Source organism: Arvicanthis niloticus, chromosome 21, assembly GCF_011762505.2.
Source record: "Arvicanthis niloticus isolate mArvNil1 chromosome 21, mArvNil1.pat.X, whole genome shotgun sequence".
NCBI lineage: Eukaryota > Metazoa > Chordata > Mammalia > Rodentia > Muridae > Arvicanthis > Arvicanthis niloticus.
Window position 1 is genome coordinate 27,821,425 of NC_047678.1, and position 13,585 is coordinate 27,835,009.

A 13,585-nucleotide genomic window follows, 5' to 3' on the forward strand; every position below is an offset into this window, starting at 1 on the left:
AGAGTCATTAGCTTGCAATCATCCAGTGGTTCCCGCAGGGGACCTGCCTGAAGCCTAAGCAGGCCCTGCCCTAGGCGTGCAATAACTAGGATAAGAACATATATTGCTACCCATGGACAGTTGATGTGCTCTAATTATCCACCTGTAGGACTTACCTCCAACATGACAGATTCACAGAACCCACCATGAGTATGAGCACACACAGCCGAGCACTGTCTAGTACACACAGACAACAGACAAATCCCTCTTCCAGCCAGCCCCTTCCCCCTCTGCCCCGCCTTGTGCTTCAGAGCTTTGCTCCTCTGGCCTCCCTAGTTTGCTCCTAGCAACAGCCAACAGCTCTCTCAGTTGCCAGGCAACAAGAGAACCTGTCAGCCCCTTGGAGGCCCCACTCTAGGGAGGTGGGCAGCATACAGACCCCAGTCTATGGAGGAAGAGCAAGAAGACATTGCCTTCCCCAGGCCTGTAACTCTTGCACCCTTCCCAAGAGTCAGCCCTTCCTTCCCAGTCCCATATTCTTCCTAGGGAGCATGGTAACTCCTACTTCTAATGCCTTGGTGTTTCTTTCCTTGTTTCCATGTGAGTCCCCAGGGCTATAGCCAGGCCTTTGCCACTCCAGTCACTACCCTCTGTTCCCTTTAATTCCGAACTATTAGCTTGGCTATCTCATCTGATTCTTCCTGACTGTCAGCCTTAGGTTTAGCTTCTCCCAGATACCTTGGACTCCCTCAAACCCATGGTGCCCAGAGCTGAGTATATCCTGCCCTACTGGTACTGGTTCCTAGGCAGTCACTTCATGGTCCCTCCCACTAGCCAGAGCTAGCCCTTCACACCCAGCACTGTTAGGATGACTGAAGGAAAGCATGTTTTATAATCCTCCTCTGGCTCCCTGAGGATAAAAGCTTGCAAAACGCTGGTTTAAACATCACTAGAGCCAGGCAGTGGTGGCGCAAGCCTTTAATCCCAGCACTTGGGAGGCAGAGGCAGGTGGATTTCTGAGTTCGAGGCCAGCCTGGTCTACAGAGTGAGTTCCAGACAGCCAGGACTACACAGAGAAACCCTGTCTCGAAAAAACAAAAAAAACAAAAAACAAAAATCACTAGAAGTCAGAGGAGTAGTGGTGGGTGCCTTCAGTCTCAGCACTCAGGAGGCAGAGGCAGATGGATCTCTGAGTTCAAGGCCAGCTTGATCTACAAAAGAAAGAATTCCAGGTCAGCCAGGGATACATAGAGAGACTCTGTCTCAAACAAACAAACAAACAAACAAACTTTGCTAGAGGTAGAGCAATTGTTGTCTGAAAGGACTCTGGGATGCTTGCTGACTGTGTCTTACTTTGGACAAGTGTCTGATGGTTTCTACATTTTGGCTTCCTTATATACGAAATGGGTCTATACCTAATTCACAGGACCAAGGAAGGCAATGGGTGAAATGTTCAGGATGCATGTGTGTGTGTGCGTGTGCGCCTGTGTTTGTATGTGTGTGTGGCACACAATACTTCAATGTGGGCAAATTATTAAAATAGTGATTTTTGTAAGACTCTATAGAGGAGCCGTGCGGTGGTGGCGCACGCCTTTAATCCCAGCACTTGGGAGGCAGAGGCAGGTGGATTTCTGAGTTCCTGAGTTCCAGGCCAGCCTGGTCTACAGAGTGAGTTTCAGGACAGCCAGGGCTACACAGAAAAACCCTGTCTTGAAAAACCAAAAAAAAAAAAAAAAAAAAGATTCTATAGAGGCTGTCCCCACTCAAAGGACAACTTCAAATTCTATGTCAATCAGGCCAACCTGGGTGTGGTGGGCCTTCAGTCCCAGCACTGAGAAAGCAGAGGCAGAAAGATCTTTTAGGCCAGCTTGGTCTACATAGTAAGTTCCAGGACAGCCAGGGATGTTACACAGAGAAACCCTGTCTCAAAATGATGATGATGATGATGATGATGATAAATTGTTGGGATTTAGACCCTGTACAAACAGCTGAGATACATATTTTACCTACCAAGGTGGACCTAGCCTCCAGGTTCTCCCAGCATCCTTCAGTCCTTACCTGTTACAGGCCATACCCCACCCTCTGCTCTGAATTTTCCAGCCCAGGGGAAGCTTTTTTCTACATAATCTAGACATTTCAGTCTCTTCCCTTCCCCCCCCCCCTGCATTTTCTCTCCTTCCTCCCCTCTGTCTCCCTCCCCATGGCCACTTGGGACCAGTGAATCCGAGAGTGGGTTTCCAGTAAACTGCCTTTATATATACTAATTCAGCTTGACTTGGCTCATTTCATCAGCAGAGAAATAACTTATCAATAATCAATAATAATAATCAGGCTTACTTTAGGCTGACCTTAAGCTTGTGTCCATCCTCCTGCTTCCAGCTACTGTGTGTGTGTGTGTGTGTGTGTGTGTGTGTGTGTGTGTGACACTGAGATGGTATCTCAGGACAAGGTGGCATCCATCCCTGGGATTATAGGAATGAACCACTACAATACCACCCTATCCTGCCTTACTCTACCACTTCACTCTCCAGCCCATTAACCACCACCACCATCCCCAACCATTTTCTTAATCTCTTGGCTGTGGACTAGGTCTCTCTGGCATTCACCGTCCCTTCTCCAACTTTATCTTATTGGACTGAGTCTGGTGGTGGGTGTCACCAACCCAGGTTCCTGTTTCTAGGTTGTATATGGACAGTGGGTAGATATTTGTCAAATTAAGTTAATAAATTACCCCAAATCTCCTCTATGCTACTTTGGACATCCCTATCTTAGAGATGAATGTAGAGAGCACTATACACATTTTTGTTCTAGGTCAGCTGTGGTGCCCATACCTGTAACCCAGCAAGGCAGAGGTAGAAGCTGGAGCATCGAGAGTTCAAGGTCATTCTCAGCTCCATAACACATCTGAGACCAGCCTGGACTATATAGTGTGCACCCTGTTTCAAATCCTCCCGGAACAATTTTTTAAAAATTGTCATAATAGCACATGCAGAGAAGGAGAAAACTAACTTTACCTGGGAAGTCCAGGAAACTGTCTTGGTAGATGAGAAATCCTGAAAGCTTATGGGAGAGCAGTGAGGGGCAGCATTTCAGAAACAGGCCTGGTGAGCTGCAGGGGTTGCTCAGCAGTTAAGAGCATGGGCTTTGAACCAGAACCAGGCAGTGGTGGCATAGGCCTTTGATCCCAGCACTCTGGAGATAGAGGCAGGCAGAACTCTATGAGTTTGAGGCATGCCAGGTCTATGCAGAGTGAGTTCTAGGACAGCTAGGGCTACATAGCAAAACCCTTTTTCAACCCTCTCCCTAAACAAACAAACACCCATGGGAGGCTTTTCCAGGGGACCTGAGTTGGGTTTGGTTCTCAGCAACCATATGGTGGCTCACAACCATCTTAACTTCAGTTCCAGGGGATTCTACATCCTCTTCTGAGCTCCTCAGACACTGCACATAAATGGTACCCAAACATATGTGCAGGCAAAGCACTCATACCCATGAACTAAAATAAATAAATCTAAAAAAAAAAATTAAGATTGAAAACATTTAAGGGTGAAGGAAGAAGAGAGGAAGGAACCACACGTGTAAAGGAAAAGGGACAGAAAAGTAGGGGAAATTAAGGATTAGAGGAGAAGAAACTGTTTATTCATAACTGGATCAACTGGGGACCAGGATGAACCTGCCTCTCTCTGTCCAGTTGCCATGAGGCCACCAGAGGAATCCAGGAATGCCTTGGAGGAGGTCATGCTGAGGGCAGAGGGAGCGTAACAGTCTTGAGAACCAGAGGAAACCTGAACTGTCCCTGGCCCAGTGAACCCAGCAGCACCTAGACTTGGTCATAAAGGAAGGGTCCAGCAGTAGAAGCGAGAAGCCCCCAGAGGAGAGCGCTTAGGGGAACTGCCATCTCACCCTCAGAGCCAGAACAGCCTTGTGGCTCACCACAGGCCACAGAGCGTGTCCAGCTTGTCCTGAGTTCCTGTCAAGCCACAGTTCTGACAGAGTGAGGAACAGAGACCCCCTTCAGTGGGCTGTGACACTCAAGTCTACAGGCGCCAGGAAGAGGAAGCTGCTAGCACTTCCCCAAAGGCAGTTTCAGAACGGGTGTGTCTGCTACCCTGGACCCCAAGGGAGGTCTAGAGTCCAAGATCCTGAGTATCCCACCTCCATGGTGATTAGGTCCCAGGGTGTCGCCAGACAAAGACCCGTGACCATCAAATCACTACCTTGGAGATAAGGCTTTGGCAACCTCTGCTTGAGGATCTCAGTGGCCAGAACTCCTGTCCTGTCTACACACACACACACACACACACACACACACACACAGCCGCACCCCCATCCCCTACCCTGACCAAGCTCCACCTCTTGGTCTATCCCCTGAACTTCCCCCTTTGTGCTTCTTGGCCTAGCAGTGGTTCTGAGATTAGAGTGAGTTATCTTCTCCTGTCTTCCCAGTCCCTGCCAGGGTACTTTTCTCCCAAAAGGAAGGACCTAGCCTGGGGGCCTAGACCCTAAATTTCCCCTTCTTGATCATCTCTTAATTGAGTAACTTCAGCTTAGAGAACTGAAGATCCAAAAGTTTCTGTATTAGAAAAGTTTTCACTCCCTCCTTCCTCCCACCCTGCACCCTCAACACACAGGGAAATTTCACCCGATCATCTGCTCAAGCACTGGGAACCTACTGAGTGTCCACAACAGGGCTGAGAACCCCAGGGCAGGAGAGGTAGGGGAACCCCACCTTCAGGAGCATATATTGAACAAGCAAACAGAGACCTGCAGGGTAGCACAGAAGTTACAGGGAGATATGGGCAGAGATGCCAGCTTGAGGAAGGGAACTGTGTATCATGGAAAGGGACAAGCAGAGAAGAGGGACAGGCTCAGTCAGTAGCAAACACATAGATATTAGGATAGGAGGGGGCTGGGCTGGCTGTTCCTGGACCAGAAGAGAGCCTGGCTAGTGACTTGAGATATGGATAAGGGTATCAGTGTGAGGGCTGGTGAGATGGTTCAGTGGTTAAGAGCACTGACTGCTCTTCTGGAGGTCCTGAGTTCAAATCCCAGCAACCATATGGTGGCTCACAACCATCTGTAATGAGATCTCATGCCCTCTCCTGGTGAAAAGTATAGCTACAGTGTACTTAAATAAATAAATAAATAAATAAATAAATAAACAAACCTTTGGGCCAGAGTGAGAGGGGCTGAGAGCAAGAGGGAGAAGGGAAGGGAAAAAAAAAAAAAAAAAAAAAACAAAAAAAGGTATCAATGTGAGAGTTGTCACTGAGGAGGAAGAACACCTAGCATCTCCAAACTAGGGACCTGTGTCAAAAATGTCTATCCTTATAAATCTCACGCATCCAGCCATTCATGGCAGTCTGATATAAATAGGAGGAATGGTCCTGGAGCATTGAGAACCAGAGGGCACTTAGGGCTTTACACCCAAGAGCTGAGCCTCCTCTCTCTCTCTCTCTCTCTCTCTCTCTCTCTCTCTTTCTCTCTTTTTAAATTTTTTCGTTTTTTGTTTTTTGAGACAGGGTTTCTCTGTGTAGCCCTGGCTGTCCTGGAACTCACTCTGTAGACTAGGCTGGCCTCGAACTCAGAAATCCGCCTGCCTCTGCCTCCCAAGTGCTGGGAAAGGTGTGCGCCACCACTGCCTGGCCGAGCCTCCTTTCTCTTAGTGCTCATCTCATGGCCTAGTCTTTCACTGTGCCTGCCCAAAATACAGCCTCAGAAGGCTCCCTCTCATGGGAAGCCCAGGGTCCTTAGAGGGCCTAGGAAATGGCAATCAGCCCTCTCCCAGGAGCCTCTGCTTTGCTCAGGTTGTTGCCCTGTCCTCCTTTCTACACTGTCCAAAGACTGGGGCTGCTAGCCTCTCTCGTGACTCGTTAGCTCGGTCATTAGCACTGCTTCCTGGAATTTAATTTAATGAAGAGGCAAAAACAGCTCTAATGAAGGTGATGTAACAACAGCAGTCGAGCAGCGTGCACCCTGCCATGCGGGCAGAAGAGCTTTCTGTAGATAGTGATCCAGAATAGAGAGGTAAGAGAGAGAGAGTGGAGCTTGTTTGGGGAGAAGAGCCTGTCACTGGGGCAGGAAAGGACGGGCCATTGAGCTGTCTTGTAGGAACCAAAACACTACGACCAAAGTGACTCATACAGTTGAGAAAAGCCCAGTGAGGAGCTAGGCAGGCTACTGGAGAAGCTGCCTCTCCAGGAAGCCATTAGCTAAAAAGGCCCTAAGATGAGGACATCACAGCAGGCCAGTGTGCAAATTAGCACCAGAAAGGAGGAGGTCACATCATAGAAAGCCATGGGGTGAGATAGAATCAAACCCAGGACTCTCAGTGGTAGGGAAAAAAAGGAGGCCAGGTGGTGGTGGTGTACACCTTTAATCCCAGCACTTCAAGAAAAGCAGGTGGCTCTCTCTAAGTTCGAGGCCAACCTGGTCTACAGAGTTCCAGGACAGCCAGAGCTATAAAGAGAAACCCTGTTTGGAAAAACAAAAAACAAAAACCAACCCAACAAGCAAAGAGTCAGACTGTATTCTGAATTCTAAGCACCTTAGGCAGAGTGACAAGATCTGACACTGTGTGTTTTAAGATTTGTTTTTTAATTAACTAATTAATTATTTATACAGTGTCTCACTATGTAGCTCTGGTTGGCCTGGAACCCACTATGTAGACCAGGCTGGCCTGGAACTCACAGAGATCTGCCTGTTTTGCCTCCCAATGCTGATATTAAGGTGTGTGCCACCACACCCAGTCATTTTTAAATTTTGTTTTATTATTTTTTAAATATTTATCTATGTTTTGTCTGCATGCATGTATGTGCCTCATGTGTGTGTGCCTGGTATCTATGGAGGCCAGAAGACTGTGGCACATGCCCTGGGGTTGGCGTTATGATTGTAAGTTGCCTTGTGGGTGCTGGTAACTGAGCCTGGGTCCTCTCTGCAAGAACAAGTGCTCTCAGCCAGTGAGCCATCTTTCCAGTCCCAGTTTTAATTTTTTTTTTAATAAAAAATTTAAGTCTGGCTGGAGAGATGGCTCAGCAGTTAAGACCACTGGCTGTTCTTCTAGAGGGTCTGGGTTCAGTCCCCAGCAACCACAAGGCAGCACACAACTGTCTGTAACTCCAGTTCCAAAGGATCTGACACCCTCACACAAACATAAATGTAGGCAAAACATCAATGTACATGAAAAATAAAATCTAAGTTGGGCATCGTAGAACAAACCTTTAATCCTAGTATTTGGGTGGCAGAGGAAGGTAGATCTCTGAGTTTGAGGCCAGCCTGATCTACAAATGAGTTCCAGGATAGCCAAAGCTACATAGTGAGACCCTGTCTCAAAAAAAAAAAAAAAAAAAAAAAGAATTATTTATATTAGGGTTTGCCTACATGCATGTATTTGAAGGTCAGAAGAGGGTGTAGAATTCCCTGGAATTGGAACTGGTGCTACAGACAGTTGTGAACTGCCATGTGGGTGCTGGCGACCAAACCCCAATCCTCCTGAAGACCAGCCAGTGCTTTTAATCACTGAGCCATCTCTCCTGCCCCTCCTTCTAACATTTAAAATGATTATGTGTATGTATAAGTATCTACATGTAAGTACATATATGTGAACGCAAGTGCCCTCAGAGGTCAGGAGAGGGTATCAGAACCCCAGGAACTGGAGTTACTGGCGTTTGTGAATTGCCCAACCTGGATGCTGGGAACTGAACTCTGTTCTCTGCAACAGCAACAAGCGCTCTAAAGTGCTGAGAACTCTCTCCTGCCCCCAAATGTAATATTTTAAAGATCTCTCTGCCGTCTATGAAAAATATAGTCTAAGGACAAGAAGGAAGGCCGGGAGGCAGGGAGTAGCCATCATGTGGGGATGATGTAGGGAAGCCTGTCCCGCTGGACTGTACGGTGTCTCCTAGGAGAAGGGAGTTTAGGTATGTATATACAAATATATGAAGAGGCTGTTTTTTCCTGCTTCCCCCAGCAGGGAGAATGGTTAGTTCCTTTTAGTCTTCCCTGAAGGCTTAGCCTTTTCTCCAAATACAGGCCGTTCATCATATAAAGGAAAACCTCTTAAGGCCGGCTGTGGTGGTCATTGGTTTTAGTTCCAGTATTTAGGAGGCAGAAGCAGGCAGATGTCTGTAAGGTCGAGGCCAGCCTGGTCTATATAATGAGTTCCAGGTAGTTGGGGCTACATGGTAAGATCTTGTCTTAAACAAACAAACAAACAAACAAATTATTGTACAGATGTGTGTGGTAAATAATGAAAGACAGTTTTGTGGAGTCGGTCCCGGCTCTCCACCTTTAAGTAGGTTTCAGGGATTTAACTCAGATGTCAGGTTTGCACCCAAGGGCCTTTACCCATTGAGCCATGCAGTCAGCCCATAATGGTTTCTTCACCTTTCTGCACCCCTCCATCTACAGGAAGTATTCCTGTCAGCCTGACAGACCACCAGAGTATTCACTCGGTTAAAACTGGGGACTGCTCAGGCATGGATCTTAGAACTGCGTAATGAACACCCACATGGGGTACCGCTTGTCTTCAGACTTCGCATCATACTCCTCTAACACGCCCCAGTCCTTGACATTCCTCCCTCCCAAATTCTCTTACTGCATCCCCACAAAACCAAGCTCGGGCCTCCGAGTTGAAGCCGGAAGTGGTCTCCTGGAGAGTTGTCCGCCTCTTCCGGGATCTCTAGGCCACAGCGCGCGATTTCAGAGGCCTCCTTCGCGAAGGAGCGGCGCCCCCTGGCGGGCTCAGAGCGCATGCGGCTCCGGAACCGTGGCGGGCTCCGCTCTTCATCTTCCTCTATCTAGTGCCCCCTTGGCCTCGGTCTCCACTTGTCGCTGCTGCCACCTTCCAGATCTTGTCTCCTGCCTTAGGCTCTGGTCTTTCCTCCGCGGAAGCGTCAGTACGTGGCAGTTGAAGCCTAGTTCCACAGAGCAACCCTTGTTTGGCATTTTCTTGCTTGCCCCGCACCCTCTGTGGTACCTTGTTGCTCTTCATTTGTCTGGTGCCAGAATCCATCCATCCAAGCCCTCTTCCCTTGTAGCCATTATTAGCTGGTCCTTAGCCTCCAGTGACAATTATCTTTCCTGGTGCTTCATACACTTTGTTCAGGACTCTCCCTCTCTTTCTAATTTTACTTCACAGTTGAGATCGGAGATTAGAAGGTGATTTATGGAGTTCTCTGCTGGATATCTTGCCGGCCTCCTGAAGACTGAGGCTCAAGGTCCGTCTTTGTGTCCAGCCCAAGACGTGCAATGCGGGGGCTGGAATATACTGTGGAGTTTGCCCCTAAAGTCATGGGTAGGATAAGGACAGAAACATATTTAGGAGTTATACCTAAAGGGGTTCAGTGGGACTGGGTTGGAAAGCATGATGCCTGCCAACCATGTGCACAGCTCTGGGTTCCACCCCCACCAAGTGAGAGAAGGGATCTGGGTATTGGTTGGGAATATAGCTGAATTCTCAATTGGTAGAAGGCTTGTAGCATGCGTGAAACCCTGGATCTGTCCCTGGCCCTACATACACTGGACACAATGCTGCTTTTGTGTGATCCCAGCATCCGACTGATGGAGGCAGGGAGAAAGGGTCCATTCTGGGATCTCATCCAAGGTCAGGTAGCAAGTGGATCCAGACTGGATTCCTGTGGTATTTACTTGTTCACACTGCCCTGGTGGAGATGCAACCCTTCTGGGATCAGCGTTTTTCCCTCTCCACCCTTTTCTGCTTGCTTCTTCGGGTATTTTCTGGGTCCCCGCACAAGCCAGACTCTGGCTATTCACCACCAGAGGTCAGCAGAGGCCGCCAACTGTAAATTTGGGGGTCTGAGCGCTCAAGGCTCAGGCTGAGCAGGCTGCCTGTGCTTGGGCTTGCAATCTAAAGACCTTGGGTTTGTTGGGGTTTTTTGTTTGTTTGGAGGGTGTTACTTTTGTTTTGCTTTGTTAGGACAGAACCTCTCTATGTAACCCTGGTTTGCCTAGGACTCCCTATGTGGACTATACTAACCTTGGATTTGTGGCTATCCTCCTGCCTCCTATCAGGATTGTAAATTTACCACTGCCTCACTTAGCTCTTGTGAGATTTTGAAAGCAGGTTTTTGTTTTTTTTTTAATCACTCTCTCTTAGAGATTTATGTGTGTGTACATGTTTTCTCCCTCCCTCTCTCTCTCTCATGCTGTTTGTGCAGGTTCCTATGGAGGTCAGAAGAAGGTGTCAGATGCCTGCAACCGGAGTCTCAAGTGGCTTTGCATCACCTCTTCTAGAAGAGCAGCAAGTGCTCTCACCTGCTGGGCCTCTCCAGCTCTCCGGCAACCATTTTATCTTTCAGATTTTGTTGTTGTTGTTCAGGGCTGTTCTTTCTAAGTCACTTGTAACCACGTATCACTGCTACAAGTTGTTTGAAAGACAGGCAAGCTGGGCGGTGGTGGCGCACGCCTTTAATCCCAGCACTTGGGAGGCAGAGGCAGGCGGATTTTTGAGTTCGAGGCCAGCCTGGTCTACAGAGTGAGTTCCAGGACAGCCAGGGCTACACAGAGAAACCCTGTCTCAAAAAACAAACAAACAAAAAAACCCTAAACAAACAAACAAATAAACAAACAAACAAAGACAGGCATTTGCTTAGAGTTTACACTGTGGTTAGTGCAGACCCCTGCGTGTCTGTGTCTGTACACACACACATATAAATCTCTAAGAGAGAGAGAAAAAAACCAAAACAACAACAACAAAAAAAATGCTTTCAAAATCTCACAAGAGCTAGGTGAGGCAGTGGTAAATTTACAATTCTGATAGGAGGCAGGAGGATAGCCACAAGTTCAAGACATCCTCTAGGATCTTCCCACATGTCCCTTACTGGACCGGGCTCGTCTGGGGCTCAGTGTGTGCTGGCTTCCAGACTTGTCAGGGGGTCCCTAGTCACATGCACTCTTTGATTCCCAACTGTCACAGTCCCATCCACTGTCTTCTAGGTCAGTCCTACGTAACTCCAGCCCATCCCCCAGTCTGTCTGTCTTTCTGTTTTTCTTCCTTTTTTTTTTTTTTCCATTTCATTTTATGTTTTCAACTTTAAAAAAATGTGTATAAACACACACATGCAAGTGCCATAAAGGGCAGAGGCTCAGGAACCCTCTGGAACTGGAGTTTGAGGCTGTTGTGAGCCCTCTGATACAGATGCTAGGAACCAAGCTTGGCTCCTCTGGAAGAGCGATACAGACTCTAAACCCCTGAATCATTTCTCAATTCAGCAACTAGGGCAATGTGTATAACACTTAGATTTACTAGCTGAAAAGTAACAGACAAATCTTTAACCCTAGCACTGGAGAGGCAGAGGCAGGTAGGTGGGTGTCTATGAGTTCAAGGTCAGCCTGATCGACAGAGGATGTTCTAGTCTAATTAATGTTACCTATAAAAGATTTTGTCTTCAAAGTCTGGGGGACAGAGAGAGGCGAGATAGATGGCTTAGAGATTAAGACATCCTTCCAGAGGTCCTGAGTTCAAGTCCCACCCTTCTAGAGGATGCGAGTTCAATTCCCACCACCCACATGGTGGCTCACAATCATCTGTAATGGGATCTGATGCCCTCTTCTGTAGGATGCTGTCTTCTGTCATGCAGGCATACATGCAAATACAGCACTCAATGTATAAATAAATAAATCTTAAAAATATATATTGTCTGTTTTTTAAAAATGAACAACCCAAAACACAAGGCAAAACAAACAAACAAACCCAACAATCAAAACAAAGAAAATTAAAAACCCTTAGAGTCCACTGAATCAGATCTTGCTTCTCTTTCATTTCATCTCAGAACTTCCCCCTCCAGTGCCCACTGAACACATCTCTTCCATCTGGTTTGTCCAGACTCAGCTCAGTGACCTCCTGGCTGTCCCTCATATGCTAAGTCTTATGAGGGCCTCAAGCCTTTCCCCTGGCTGGTCTTGCTGACTACAGAAGTCCTTGAACTTTTTCTTTTTGTTTTGTTGTTGTTTTTATTTGTCAAAAGAGGCCTTCTCTGTGTGACCCTGGATGTCTTGCAACTTACCCTGTAGATCAGGCTGGCCTGGAACTCACAGAGATCCAGTTGCCTCTGCCTTCTGCCTGAGGGCTAGGACTAAAAGTGTGTGCTACTCTGCCCAGCTCATAGTAAGTATCTTCTAACAAGTGAGAAAACTGTGGTCATGATTAATGCCTCTCTTCTAAAGGTGCCTTCATCCATAGTCACTGTCATTTAAGAGCATTTGGCACGTGGGAAAGTCTCCATAAAAATTTTGGGATGGGGCTGGAGAGATGGCTCTTCGGTTAAGAGCAGTGACTGTCCTTCCTGAGGTCCTAAGTTCAATTTCCAGCAACTACATGGTGGCTCACAACCATCTGTATGGGATCTGATGCCCTCTTCTGGTGTGTCTGAAGACAGCTACCATATACTCATATAAATAAAATAAATATATATTTAAAATTTTGGGGGGAAATTTTTTTAGTGAAATAGCTTGGTATTTGACCCTGTGCCTACCATGTGTGAGTCCTTGGGTTTGATCCCCAGCAGCCTCCCCAGAAATGGGACTGAAGCTGTTTTGTAGAGCGCTTGCCTAACGTAAGCAAGACCCTGGGTTCAATATCCAACACCACAATAACAAAGCAAAACCTTGGAGAATGAATGACTGAGTCATCTTTCAGGAATGCACACATGGGATAGGAGACGTGGGCAAAGCCAGCTGCTGGGCACTGAGGGACCAATATATTTTCCTGGTCTGTATTATCTTTCGGTCTCTCTGTGTAGCCCAGGCTGGCCTCAGACTCGGGATCTTTCTGCCTCCACAATGCTAAGCATGTTGTCTCATTTCTATGACAAGCAGGCATTAGGAAACAGTGACGGCACGAGGGTCCGGTGCAGTGGCACGCATCCCTCTTCTCAGGAGGAGGACTGGAAGCTTGAATCTGCCTTGAGCTACACGGTGGGATCTTATCTTCCGTCACTCAGAGGAAGAAAGAGTGAAGGAACTATGGATAACAGGTGTGCCAGGCTTTTGGGGTGCTCTAACATCAATCTTTCAAATAAGACACTTTTTTTCCCCAGAGCCTCTGAGTATGTGTGCGTGTGTGTGTGTGTGTTGCCTCTCACATGCTAGACAAAAACTTGGCCACTAAGCTTCCAAGCAGAAAGCATAAAGAAGGGGGAAAAAACCTCAGAAGTTATTCAAAACATATGATAATCCCTAAGGATATCCAAAGGCTATGGAACTATCCTCTTGGAGGCAGAATCATCCTGTCCCCAGACTTGGTGGCCAGTGAGAGGAATCCTCATTTTATGATTATGGGGATACACAGCCCCTGAATCTAGCACAGTGCCTACATCACTTGTCCCATTCCTACTGGAGCCTGCCATCCCTGCTCTAACGAGTATGCAGAGAAGAGCTCTGGGGTGAGGGTCCTCCTTCATACCCTGGCTCTGTATGAGGACTACTGTTATCACATCTGGACTGAGAAGCCTGCAGCCTTGGCTGATGTCCCATTGCTGTGTTGTCCTGCATCCTTCTTTGAACAGGGGATATAAAAAGGCTCTAAGATCTGCCCACAGGATAGCATCTTCCCTTGATTACCCACCACCCCAGTGAGCCAGGCATT